The following is a 14,307-nucleotide window of genomic DNA, read 5'->3' on the forward strand; positions in this document are numbered from 1 at the left end:
AGTACAATGAGACATTGAGTTATCTTCTGAATCATCAAAGAAGAACCAAACATAACATATATGTTTCACTAGTCAAGATATTTATTGCCAGAGAATCTTACATTCTAACCATTGCTATTACAGAGAAATTGATACATATAGAATTTTGTATTAATGAGTAAAATATATTTGGGGGCAGAAACATCAGACAAATAGTAGTCCTGACAAACAAACAAAAAAATACCTCATATTTACAAAATGTCTGTTTCGGTCATCCTGAATCATTACTTTTGTTATAGGAAGCACAGCAAACTGAGTCATATGGTGATGTTAATATATATATATAAAACAACCCTTTATTTCAGCATATTCTCTGGAACATTTACCGTCTCTAACCCCAGTGCAGAGAAGGCCCTCTCTACATAGTAACTTTGTTTGGGTAACAGGTAAATGCTCCCTCCCATTGCTTCTTCAGTCAAAGGACTGTCCTATGGGCTTATTAGAAACCAGCAGTAATGCCTCCAGAGTTGAATCCCTTTCATTCATTATTCAGTATCGGTGTATTTTGGTATAAAGAATCATCTGCATTTGAAACCTCTCTTTGAAATGAACTCTCTCTGAAATGAAAAATATCCAGATTTTTTACAAGTGTTCAGCCATCTATTCAAATGAGTACACTTCTTAAGAGATTTAAAAGTAACATATATAAATGAAACATTATCTTTCTTAGATTTTTCTCTCTTTGGATTATGCTTTGTTCGCAAAATCCTTGGATACTGAATTTCTGTTACTGGTTTTTAGTATACTCTGCTCCAATTACTTAGCTTAAATAGAACATGCTCTAACTTAAAACACAACTGGTAAACTAGAGCACAGAAGTTCTATAACCTGGAAATATTAATAATATTGCTACCATATTTTTCAATGGATTAAAGTAGTAAGGCAAGTAGGGTCTGGGACTCAATTAACATTAAGGGCCAATATGTAAACACTGCTATAGTTCACAATGGGAAAACAGGCAATGCAGTCTGGGCTTCAACAAACATACTTACTTTCATGAAAATTACATTTTTTTCTTTAAATGTACATATTGACAATAACTTTGACTCACTATCAGTTATATACATATATTTATGTATGTATATATAGTTCAAATGTCCAAAGATAAATAATTTTTGTAGGTGACCAAATAATCATTTTGCAGATAAACACAAGATAAAAAATAAATCAACCCAAAAAGCCAAGGGTTGATTATTATTTTTCAAGAGGAAAAATAATAATACTGAACATTTTAAATAAAATGAAATTCTGTTTGGCTGTCTAAAATAAGTGATATTCATATCCAAGAGAATAACTAGTAAAGAACTCATTAGTCATGTTTACATGTGACTAAAAGAAGAAAGATTCTGGGGCAGAGAGTAGGAGTGGACACTTAAAATAAGATAACAGAAATGAGTTTCCTGAGTTCTAAAGCCTTTAGTTTAAGGGCAGGTCCCTTTCACCATCGTGCTGATTGAAGCCTGCAGTTCTACTGGCTTACTAAAGAGAGAGATTTCAGGGCAACCATAGCAACTGGAAAATGAGAGAAATTTCAGAAAGAAGAACCAGAAAAGTGATAACCCCAAATCTGATATAAAAACTCTGCCCATTCTCATTATCTGGGAAGACTCCACACAGCTCAGCTAAAAGGTTAAAAAAACTGACCTGAGACTTAGATTCTACGCACAAAGAAGTTGGGTTTAAAGCATGAGTTCAGGTCATTTAACTGTCTACTAGAACAAAATGGAAAAAGAACAAACAAAAAAACCCTGCAGAGAAACAGTAAAATGTAGAGTCTTTATGATATATAATCACAATGTGTTAAGTACAATCCATAACCACTAGAATTATGAAAAATCCAAAAAACATTAGCCAGGGCTTCCCTGACAGCCCAGTAAAGAATCTGCCTGCCAATTGAGGAGACATGGGTTCGATCCCTGAAGATCCCACATGCTGTGGAGCAACTAAGCCTGTGCACAACTACTGAGCCTGTGATCCAAAGCCTGGGAGTTACAGCTGCTGAGCCCATGTGCCGCAACTACTGAAGTCCATGTGCCCTAGAGCCGATGCTCTGCAACCAGAGGAGCCACCACAATGAGAAGCTCTGCACTGCAACTAGATAGTAACCCCCACTCACTGCAACCAGAGAAAAGCCCATAGAGCAAGGAAGACCCAGCACAGCCGAAAAAAAAAAAAAAAAAGGCCCATATCCAAGGAAAAAGTAATTACCAAAGACAGACCTCCAAATAATCCAAATATCTGAATGAGCATAAAGTGTTTTTCTTTTAAATTAGCTCTTGCAACTATCCTCAAAAACTAAAAGTTATCAATCAAGACAGTAAACTATCAAATATATTTTGTTGTATCTCCTCTCCTGAGAAAAATGCCTTCACTATGATCTGAAAAACCAGATTCAGATTTAGAACTCTTGAACTCCTAAAATTTCCAGGTCAGAATGCAACAGCCAGCCCCCAGGGAACATGACAGTACCCAGGTTGCATTCAAACCACCTCCTTCTTATCACCCTCAATTTCATCCCACACCTCAAGGTGCCCCATCTGTCCACTTGCGTACACACCAGCTCACAAGTCCACTTGGGGCGTGCACACCATGGACGGCCCATGCTCAGGATATATTGGGTATCAGTCTAAGCAAGTTTGGGAAGCAGGCTGGGGACTCTGAATGCAGAGAATTTCAAGGCCTGGAGTATCCAAGTTGTGGTGTAGAAGAGGTCACAGGCTCCGGGTGAGTATGTCCCTCTGGCTCCTCAGGTTGTGGCCTCGAAGGAAATGACACACCAAAGGAGGGTCAGAAGAGATCCTTTTAAGTGTACAATGCAAGGCAAGGGTCCATAGGCCTAGGACCCAAAGTGGTACTGGTCACATCAGATCTTGGACTTTAAGACAGAATAGTTCCCAGCTCTGGGTATTCTACTTACTAGTTACATGATCTTGAGCAATTAATCTAATCTCTATGCCTCCACATCCAAAAACCTGAATAATAAACATCCAACTGTTTATCTTATTTAATAAACATTAAATAAGATCATCTTCTCTGTGAGCAAAATAAACTTACAATTAATTATAGCTGCTATCATTACTTTTGTTTTTCTTATAGTTATTGCTATTAGAATTTATTACTGTATTTTCACAGATCTGTACAATTTACATATCTGAACGGTTTTAAAGTATAAGTTTTTACTTTATAAGAATATTTATCATCTTTTTTTTTAAGAACAACTGTTGTATTTGAACTGAAAGTGAGCCTTTCAAATTCTCAGCTTCCAGATACTGAAAAATGCACAGGCTTTTGCAGTCATCCATAGTGAATGAGAATGCTTACATCCATTGTGTGTCTATTAAATGCTAGGCTTTGGACATAAACTTCCAGAGAGAATATTTCATTAAATGTCCTTAAGAAAGCTGAAAAACAGACATTTTCCCCATCTTACAGATGAGCAAACTGAGGTTCAGAGAGGTTTAACATGCTTATGGTCTCACTGTTAATAAGTAAGCATCAGTTCAATTCAGTCACTCAGTCGTGTCCAATTCTTTGTAATCCCATGAACTGCAGCACACCAGGCCTCCCTGTCCATCACCAACTCCTGGAGTTTACCCAAACTCATGTCCATTGAATTGGTGATGCCATCCAACCATCTCATCCTCTGTCATCCCCTTCTCCTCCTGCCCTCAATCTTTCCCATCATTAGGGTCTTTTCAAATGAGTCACCTCTTCACATCAGGTGGCCAAAGTATTGGAGTTTCAGCTTCAACGTCAGTCCTTCCAACGAACACCCAGGACTGATCTCCTTTAGGGTGGACTGGCTGGATCTCCTTGCAGTCCAAGGGACTCTCAAGAGTCTTCTCCAACACCACAGTTCAAAAGCATCAATTCTTCGGCACTCCGCTTTCTTTATAGTCCAACTCTCACATCCATACATGCATACTGAGATTCAAATCAGCAGTCTTCATGATTTTTTATTCAAGTCATTTGAAAACTGCTACCTGTTGCTAGCAAATTACCCACATCCATTGGATCATAGAAAAAACAAGAGAATACCAGAAAAAACCTCTACTTCTGCTTCACTGACTATGGTAAAGCCTTTGTGTGGATCACAAAAAACTAGAAAATTATTAAAGAAATGGGAATATCAGACCACCTTAACTGCCTCCTGAGAAACCTGTATGCAGGTCAAGAAGCAACAGTTAGAACTGGACATGAAACAATGGACTTGTTCAAAATTGGGAAAGTAGTATGTCAAGGCTGCATACTGTCACCCTGCTTATTTAACTTACAAATAGGACATCATGCAAAATGCTGGGCTGGATGAAGCACAAGCCAGAATCAAGATTGCCAGGAGGAATATCAGTAACCTCAGATATGCAGAACCCACTCCAGTACTCTTGCCTGGAAAATCCCATGGACGGAGGCTGCAGTCCATGGGGTCGCTAAGAGTCAGACATGACTGAACGACTTCACTTTCACTTTTCATTTTCATGCACTGGAGAAGGAAATGGCAACCCACTCCAGTGTTCTTGCCTGGAGAATCCCAAGGATGGCGGAGCCTGTTGGACTGCCGTCTATGGAGTCGCACAGCGTTGGATACGACTGAAGTGACTTAGCAGCAGCAGCAGCAGATATGTAGATGACACCACCCTTATGGCAGAAAGCGAAGAGGAACTAAAGAGCTTCTTGATGAAAGTGAAAGAGGAGAGTGAAAAAAATGGCTTAAAATTCAACATTTAAATAACTAAGATCATGGCATCCGGTCCCGTCACTTCATGGCAAATAGCTGGAAAAACAATGGAAACAGTGACAGACTTTATTTTCTTGGGCTCCAAAATCACTGCAGATGGTGACTACAGCCATGACATTAAATGACACTTGCTCCTTGTAAGGAAAGTTATGACAAACCTAAACAGCGTATTAAAAAAAAGAGACATTACTTTGCCGACAAAGTAATACAGTCAATGCTATATACAAAGTCTGTATAGTCAAAGCTATGGTTTTTCCAGTAGTCATTTATGGATGTGAGAATTGGATCATAAAGAAGGCTGAGCACCAAAGAATCGATGCTTTTGAATTGTGGTGTTGGAGAAGACTCTTGAGAGTCCCTTGGACTGCAAGGAGATCCAATCAGTCCATCCTAAAGGAGATCAGTCCTGGGTGTTCATTGGAAGGACTGATGCTGAAGCTGAAGCTCCAATACTTCAGCCAGCTGATATGAAGACTGACTCATTAGAAAAGATCCTGATGCTGGGAAAGACTGAAGGGAGGAGGAAAAGGGGACAACAAAGGACAAGATGTTTGGATGGCATCACCAACTCAATGGACACAGTTTGAGCAAGCTCCAGGAGATGGTGATGGACAGGGAAGCCTTGCATGCTGCAGTCCATTGGGTTGCAAAGAGTTGGACATGACTGATCAACTGACCAACAACAATAACCTGTTGTTAGAAATGCCCTTTATCACACACACAATTTAAGGAAAATAAAGCTATTCTGCTTTTAGATTCTTTCAGGTCATGCTTTCAAGGTCACAGAACATGAGTAAAATAGTTTCCTCTTACACATTATGTAAAGGTACTAATTATCTTCAAAGGCACAGCATAGCTCTAATTCTTCCTATGTGCATAAGGTCCAAGGATAAACTTCAGAAAGTAGCAGATCATGAAAAGAGGAGTGATATCATCAAAATGGTGACGTTATTTGTTCCTGACTTCAGTCTCTCTCACAAGAAGATCAACGAGCAACTCTTCATAGACAAAATACGATTGTGAAAATCCAAGAATCTGAGGATGAGGCTGAAGCCCCCTGGACCACACAGACAAAGAAGGACTACCTTAGAAAGGAAAGAGGAGTGCACTTTGACTTCATCACCTCTGCCTCGAACCAGTACAGTGCCATAGGAAGAAAAGCCAACCTCAACCCTGGCCTAAGATTTCTCTAGGGGAGAAAGTAAGCCCAAAGTGGACAACCAGGTTCCTCAACATTGTGGGATGCTTCCCTAGGAGGCCCATTCAGGCCCTTACGGGGAACACTAGGGGAACCTGAGGAGCTCAACCACTGGTGATCAGATAGAGACAGAGAAGGCGCCAGAGCTTACAGCAACAGATTATGATGGACAGCCTTCCTGCTTGCAGTAATGCCAAAGCAGATTTCTAAGCCAGCGACTCTGCCCATTAGCAGAGCTGAAATGATGGACCTGTCTAGCCAGGGAGCTTGCCTGACTTGGATCCCCAGCCAATGAGCTGTACCAGCTATGGAGCTGCCCAGCAGCCAGCAGCCCTGCCCAACTGTTGAGGGTAACTTCTAGTCTCACACAATCAGCAAGCCTCAACAGTGTTACTGAGCAGCCTTGGAGTCCAGCCTACAAACCTGACTGTACAGTCAGCCTAATTTCTGCGCACAGCTTATGGTTTTGTCCAGGGAGGGTGGCTAGCCAGTGAACTCACCCAAATTGCAGAGCATAGCCTGAAGTCCCACTCAACCAGGGAGCCCAGACAGTGACCTAGCCTGACCACAGTTCAGTCTCCAGCCATACCCAACTGGAGGGTACAGTTGGAGGCCCTACCCAACCAGAGAGCCCAGCCAACCTTTCCCAACTGTGGAGCACAGCCCATGGCCCTGCCTGATCACAGAGTACAGCCTGAGCCTCTGTCCAGCTGAGGATCTTGATCTGTGACCCTGTCTGAATATGGAGTTTAGCCCAGTATCATCTAGTTGAGAAGCCCACTGTCACATGCATTCATCCTTTATAAATGGTACTCTATAAATGGTACCATCCTCTATAAATGGTATAAATGGTTGTACTTTTGTGTGCTTTACTATATAGTACTATATAGAGTACAGTAGTACACTATCTTTATTTCAAGCCCAGGATGTTCAGAAGTAAGCATAAAAGCAGTGGTAATGTGAAGTGTTGACTCATTGGAAAAGATTCTGATGCTGGGAGGGATTGGGGGCAGGAGGAGAAGGGGATGACAGAGGATGAGATGGCTGGATGGCATCACTGACTCGATGGACGTTGAGTCTGAGTGAACTCCGGGAGTTGGTGATGGACAGGGAGGCCTGGTGTGCTGCGATTCATGGGGTCACAGAGAGTCGGACACAACTGAGCGACTGAACTGAACTGAATGTAGCTGGCACTACTGTACTTTTCAAGGTACTATACTGTAAGATTAAAATGTTTTTCAATTTTTTGTGTTTGTTTTTTATGTATTATTTGTGTGAAAAGTATTGTAAGTCTATAGCAGTATAGCACTATATAACTAATTGTGTTAGTTGGGTACCTAGACTAATTTTGTTGGACTTAACAAACAAATTGGTCTTACAAACGCACTCTAGGAATGGAATTTGATTGTACCTAAGGGACTTACTGTAATCAATATGGTAAAAAACACATAATGTGTAAAACTCACTGGAAATGGTAAATATATCATGAAGCCACATTCCCTAAATTGTAATAATGGTGAATAAATTACAATTCTGGCCTAAAAGTTAAAAAATTAACATTTTTTAAAACTACATATTAATTATGTATTGGATACACAATATAAATAAAAGAAATATTGTAACACCAAAACCTTAAATGTATGAGGGGAGAGAAAACAACTGAGCAACTGAACTGAACTGAACTGATACGCTATCAAAGTTATCAACTCAAAACAGCATATTATAACTATAAAATATTTTAAGTTTCATGATAACCACAATATAAAAATCTGTAATAAATAAATCAAAGATTATGATCAAAAAAAATCAAAGCATACTACCCCAAAGGTCTTCAAATGACAAAGGAAGACAGTTAGAGAAGCAGCAAGGAATAAGGGATCCAAAAACAATAAAAATGCCAATAGGAAGTTCCTACTATCAATAATTACCTTAAATATAAATCAATTAAATTTTCTATTCAAATAAAAAATGGTTGAATAGTTTTTTTTTTTTTATTTTAAAATTAAAAAACAAAATCCAATGATTTGCTGCCTACAAGAGACTATAGGTTTAAGGACACATATAGGTTGAGAGTAAAGGGATGGAAAAATTTCAAGCAAATGGTAATCAAAAGACAGCTTATAGCAAAAAATAATAATAATAATTTAATAATGGTCACAAGAGAGAAAAGGTCATAATATAATGATTAAAGGAGCAATCCAAGAAGGTATAAAAATTGTAAATATGCATGCACTCAACATCAGAGCACCTAAATATATAAAACAAATACTAACAACTAAGAGGAGAAATAAACAGCAATACAATAATAATTGGAGATTTTGATACTCTACTTTCAACAATGGACAGATTATCCAGACAGAATCAATAAGGGAACAGCAGATCTGAACAACATTATATCAAATGGGCCTAATAGACGTACAAAAAACACCTAACAGTAACAGAATACACACTCATATCAAGCGTGTGAAATATTTTCTAGGATAGATCATATGTTAGGCCACAAAAACAAATTCAAGATCAGACTTATTTCCAGGATCTGTTTTGACACATGACACGAAACTAAAAGTCGGTAACAAAAAGAAAGTTGGAAAATACACAAAGACATAAAAAGTAAACAACATTCTTGAACAACCAAAGATCAAAGAAGAAATCAAAAGGGAAATTTAAAAAATCTTAACAGCAAGACAAATAAAAGAGGAACACAGCATATCAAAACAATTCTAAGATGAAAGTTCATAGCTATGAACACTTACATCAATAAAAAAGAAAGATCTCAAAGTCTGACATTATACTTCAAGGAAATAAAAAGAACAAAGTAAGCCCAGAATTGGCAGAAAGAAGGAAATAAAAAAGATTAGAGCAGAAATGAGTGGAATAGAGAATAGGGAAAAATAGAAAAGACTAACAAAATAAAAAATCAGTTCTTTGGAAAGAGAAACAAAATTAAGAAATGTTAGGTAGACTAACCAAAGAAAAAAAAGAGAAGGCTCAAAACAGGAGCCATTACTATTAATACCTCACAGATACAAATGATCATGAGATACTGTGAACAATTATGCTTCAACAAATTAGACAACCTAGAAGACATGGATACTTTCCTAGAAAGCTGCAAACTACCAAGACTGAATTATGAAGAAAAAGAAAATCTGAACAGACCAACAAAAAATAAGGAGACTTAACCAGTATCAAAAATCTCCCAACAGCAACAACAAAAGCCCAGAATCAGATGGTTTCACTGATCAATTCTACTAAATATTTTAAGAAAACTTACCACCAATTCTCAAACACTTCCAAAAAACTGAAGAGGAAGGAACACTTTCAAAATCATTTAAAAGGTCAAAATTACTCTGATACAAAAGCTAGATAAGGATAGTACAAGAGAAGAAAACAAGTCAATATCCCTGATAAACAGAAGTGCAAATGTCTCAACAAAATGAACATTAAATACTGGAGGTAGTGTGAAAAAAAGGGAACCCCCTCCTACATTGTTGGTGGGAATGTAAACTGGTTATAGCCACTGTGGAGAAGAGTATGGAGGTTCTTTAAAAAGCTGAAAATAGAACTACCATATGATCTAGCAATTCTACTCCTGGGCATACATCCAGAGAAAACCAGTTCAGAAGGAAACAAACACTTCAGTGTTCACTGCAGCACTGTTTACAACAGCCAAGAGATAGAAGAAACCTAAATGCCTATCAACTATCTATCCCTAGATGAAGGGATAAAGAAGTTATGGTACATATATAGAATGGAATATTAGTCATAAAAAAGAATGAAAAATGCCATTTGCAGCAACATGGATGGACCTAGAGGTTATCACACTAAGTGAAGTAAGTCAAACAGAGAAAGACAAATATCATAGGCTATCACTCATGTATGGAATCTAATTTTAAAAATGACACAAGTGAACTTATTTACAAAATGGAAACAGACTTACAGATAGTGAAACAAACTTAACAATTACCAAAGGGGAAAAGTAGTATGGGGAGGGAGGGATAAATCAGGAGTTTGGGATTAACAAACCCACACTAGTATATGTATGTAACACAGATAACCAACAAAGATCTACTTCATAGCACAGAGAACTCTATTCAATATTCTGTGATGACTTATATGGGCAAAGAATCTGAAAAACAATATATGTTCACTTTACATAAATATATAAATCAATTTACTGTACACCTGAAACTAACACATTTTAAATAAACTATACCACAATAAATTTTTTTTAAAAAGCAACTCCTATTCCTCTTGCTTCCTGATTTTCTCAGAACTCTATGCTTACTCTATTGCTTACTTGTTTTATTTCTGTTCTCTCTCACCAGGTGTTATGCTCTAGGATGAAAGAGACAGGTCTATTTTGTTCACTATTGTTTTCTTAGAGCATAGAATGACCCAGTTCATAGTGAGCACTCATCACATAAGTGACTGGATAGATACAAGGGCTCTGATACAATTATCAATATGTAAATTTCTGAATTCCCTTAAACCCAACAACGGGGGCATAGTAGTATGAATGTGATGTCTCATTCAGCCAGCTGTAATCATGGCAGATGTGAATTTTTCATATGCAAAGGTATTTAAGAACTATTTTGGGGATTACAGGGAATGAGAAAGAGTGGGCTGGGGAAATGACCTGACAGTGAGCACCAGCACAGTCAAGAGAGGCCTTTCTTCAAACTATGCATTTACTAAACCAGCTGTGCTGAAATTTGGCTTGCAAGGTCTTCAGTGAATTTTTTCTTCTTCTTACATTTTCTTAAAGCTGTCTAATGAGTGTGCTTTTTGAGCTGGAGAAAAAAAGAGACATAATTGTTCAGAGTATTTATTGAGTACCTACTACATGCTCAGTTCTGTGATAGGCAGAACTGGGAAGATGGAAAGAAAGAGGCATGGCCTCTGCCAAAAAGGAACTCACAATTTAGTTCTAGTGTTAGAATGGTCGAAAGCTATATTTAGTTGGTTGTACTGCTGAGATCTCTGCAGGGCTTTCTCCTTTTTTTATATCAGTATTGGTCTAAAATTGATTCAGATTTGGTTTGGTAGTGTAGGAGCTGAACAACCCAGGCAAATAGCCAAGAAGTTTCTCATACTTGGAAAAGTGAAAGGCAGACTACTCAGATTTGTAAAGAAAATCTGGGGCATATTATTTGCAGATTCTAGGAGTGAAGAGAATTCTTGAAAAGGGATTATGATGATTAATTTTTTTTAAAGATATGACTGCTTTTTTGGTTTCAAATGTTCTTTGAGTGATATTCTCATTTTTTAAGTGAAACTTGATGTTAATTCATATTGAATTGGCAGTTTTAAAATCCATGGCTCATTTGATAAAAAAGCTATTCTGTCTGTAGCAGCTCTATGGTTGAGTAGCAGAAACCCAAGGTTTTCTAGGGAGTGACAGTATAATACATTGTTACTTGGAGAGAAGGAAATAGAGTTGGAAAAAGAACAGTGTACCCATGATGATGAGCTTTCTGCTTGCCAGCAGTGAAGGAAAAAATTGATGCCAGCAACCTTAAACTATTGTTATTACAGGGAACAGGATGCTTCTCCTGCAGTTGCAAACTAGTGCTTCAGAAGGCTACACTGATTTGATTGGATAGTATGTGCTAAAAACAGAAAGATGTAAAATATCATAAATGATCACAAAAGCAGCTATGGAAAATCCTACAGAGTTGAGAGGTGATGTTAATATAGCAATTTATATCTTTTGAAATTGGTAAGTAAGAATCTTCTTTCTGTGAACAAAAAAATTCTATCTGTAAAGGTAGAAATGTAGGAAATATAGGCTTTTCCTTCCTTAGCAATGGAAGAGTTTGTTTCATTAAACTCTCCATGAGGGTCCTCAAGGAAGCTGAACAGAAGTAGGCCTCTGATGTAGGTGAAGAATGAAGGACACTAATAAATGGAATATTCCTGACCCTACACATCTACTTGAACTAAAAGGAGATCAAACCAGTTAACCCTAAAGGAAATCAAAAAATAAATCAACCCTGAATATCCATTGGAAGGACTGATGCTGAAGCTGAAGCTCCAACACTTTGGCCACCTGATGCAAAGAGCCAACTCATTAGAAAAGACCCTGATGCTGGGAAAGACTGAAGGCAAAAGGAGAAGGTGGTGGCAGAGGATGAGATGGTAAGATAGCATCACGGACTCATTGAACGTGAATTTGCATAAACTCTGACAGACAGTGGAAGACAGAGGAGCCTGGCGTGCTACAGTTCACAGGGTTGCAAAGTCAGACATGACTTAGCAACTAAACACATCTTATGGGATGTGTTAAGCCAGTTCCTCATTCTATTATTGAAATAAACTATGACAATACTATTTGAGTCCAAATATTTGCAGACTCCAATGATGGAAATGAGCAATTTAATTGAAATACTTTTAAATAATAGAAGCATACATGTTATGACAGAAAACCATGCCCCTATCACAGAGGAGAAATCAGGTCTTTTTGTTTGCAATGACAGTAAGACACATCAGTGGGTCAAAAACAGAATCAGGACATTCAAGTATTTGTATGGAAGATCTTTACATCTGGCATGACAAGAATTCAACATATTTTTATTCTCCTAGTGCTATTAAAAGATTTTCATAAGTATTAATAATTATGTGTATGTTTGTGTGTGTGTGTATGTCAGTCGCTCAGTCATGTCCGACTTTTTGTGACCCCACGGACTGTAGCCCACCAGGCTCCTCTGTCCATGGGGATTCTCCAGATAAGAATACTGGGTTGTCATGCCCTCCTCCAAGGGAATCTTCCCAGCCCAGGGATCAAACCTACACCTCTTACATCTCCTTCACTGGCAGGCAAGTTCTTTACCCATTTAGCTACCTGGGAAGCCCATTAATAGCTATGGATTCAGTTAAATAAATATGGCCAACTTCAGTTAAATAAATAATAATTAAAACAGATTATTTTTATAAAATAAAAGAATGAAATTTTACCATTTGCAGCAACACGGATGGACCTGGAAGGCATTATGCTAAGTTAAATAAAGTCAGAGAAAGACAAATACTGTATAATATCATATATACAGCATTTAAAAAACACAACAAGCTGATTAATATTACACAAAAGAAGCAGACTCACAGATAGAACAAATTAGTGGTTAGAGAGAAAGAAAGGATGAGGGGCAATATAGAGGTAAGGATTAAGAGGTATAAACTACTAGGTATAAAATGAGCTGTAAGGATATACTGTATAACACAGAATATAAACAATATTTCATGTTGCTGCTGCTGCTAAGTCACTTCAGTCGTGTCCGACTCTGTGCGACCCCATAGATGGCAGCCCACCAGGCTCCCCCGTCCCTGGGATTCTCCAGGCAAGAACACTGGAGTGGGTTGTCATTTCCTTCTCCAATGCATGAAAGTGAAAAGTGAAAGTGAAGTCACTCAGTCATGTCCTACTCTTAGCGACCCCATGGACTGCAGCCTACCAGGCTCCTCCGTCCATAGTATTTTCCAGGCAAGAGTACTGGAGTCGGGTGCCATTGCCTTCTCCGATATTCCATGTTAACCATTTCATACATGGAGTGTAATCTTTAAAAATTGTGAATCACTATATTCTATAACTTAATATTGTACAGCAACTATACTTCAATAGCAATAATTATAAAGACCTATTTAAATAGTAAAATATTAAATTAAAAGCCATGCTAGATAAATCAAACCTGTCAACAGAATTGAGGTTTTTCTTTCTTGATTCTATCTAACGAAATGAGAGAATAATAGTTAATGTTAGAATGGATTCACCTAAAACATATTCTTTTCATTTTGAAAACATAAGACCCACAGTTAGAAACAAGGAAGGACTGTTTTTGTTTTGCTTTGCTGTTGCTGTTCAGTTGCTTGGTGTTTGATTTAGTTTAATTTGAAAAGAGGTTAAAAGGAGAAAATAAGTTTTGGATCCCTAAAAACACACGAATGTTACCTTGTTTGGTTGGTATAGGGAGAACCTCTGAACTCCCTAATCCCAGGAAATATATTAGCACTTGTCAAAACAAAAATGGATGCCTTCCTACCCCCCAGAGTATTTAACCACACAGCCCCCCTCAGCATTTGTTTCTAGAAATCATATACTTATTTTCATGCCTGCAAATCTGTACTGAGAGATCCAGTCCAAATAATTCAGATATTCAAATGTCAGTTCTTGGGGGACGTGAAAGGAGCAGTTTTCATTTTCAGTTTCCATTACATATTTTCCCTCCATTCAATCTTTTTGAGATCAGTAGGCAGTCTGCAGGGTACAATTAGAAATGAAAACCCAACCAAAACTTGGAGAAATGCATGTTGGATTAAGGAAACAGCCCTGGGAATATCTATT

This window comes from Bos taurus, chromosome 8 (assembly GCF_002263795.3).
Source record: "Bos taurus isolate L1 Dominette 01449 registration number 42190680 breed Hereford chromosome 8, ARS-UCD2.0, whole genome shotgun sequence".
In the NCBI taxonomy this organism is placed as follows: domain Eukaryota; kingdom Metazoa; phylum Chordata; class Mammalia; order Artiodactyla; family Bovidae; genus Bos; species Bos taurus.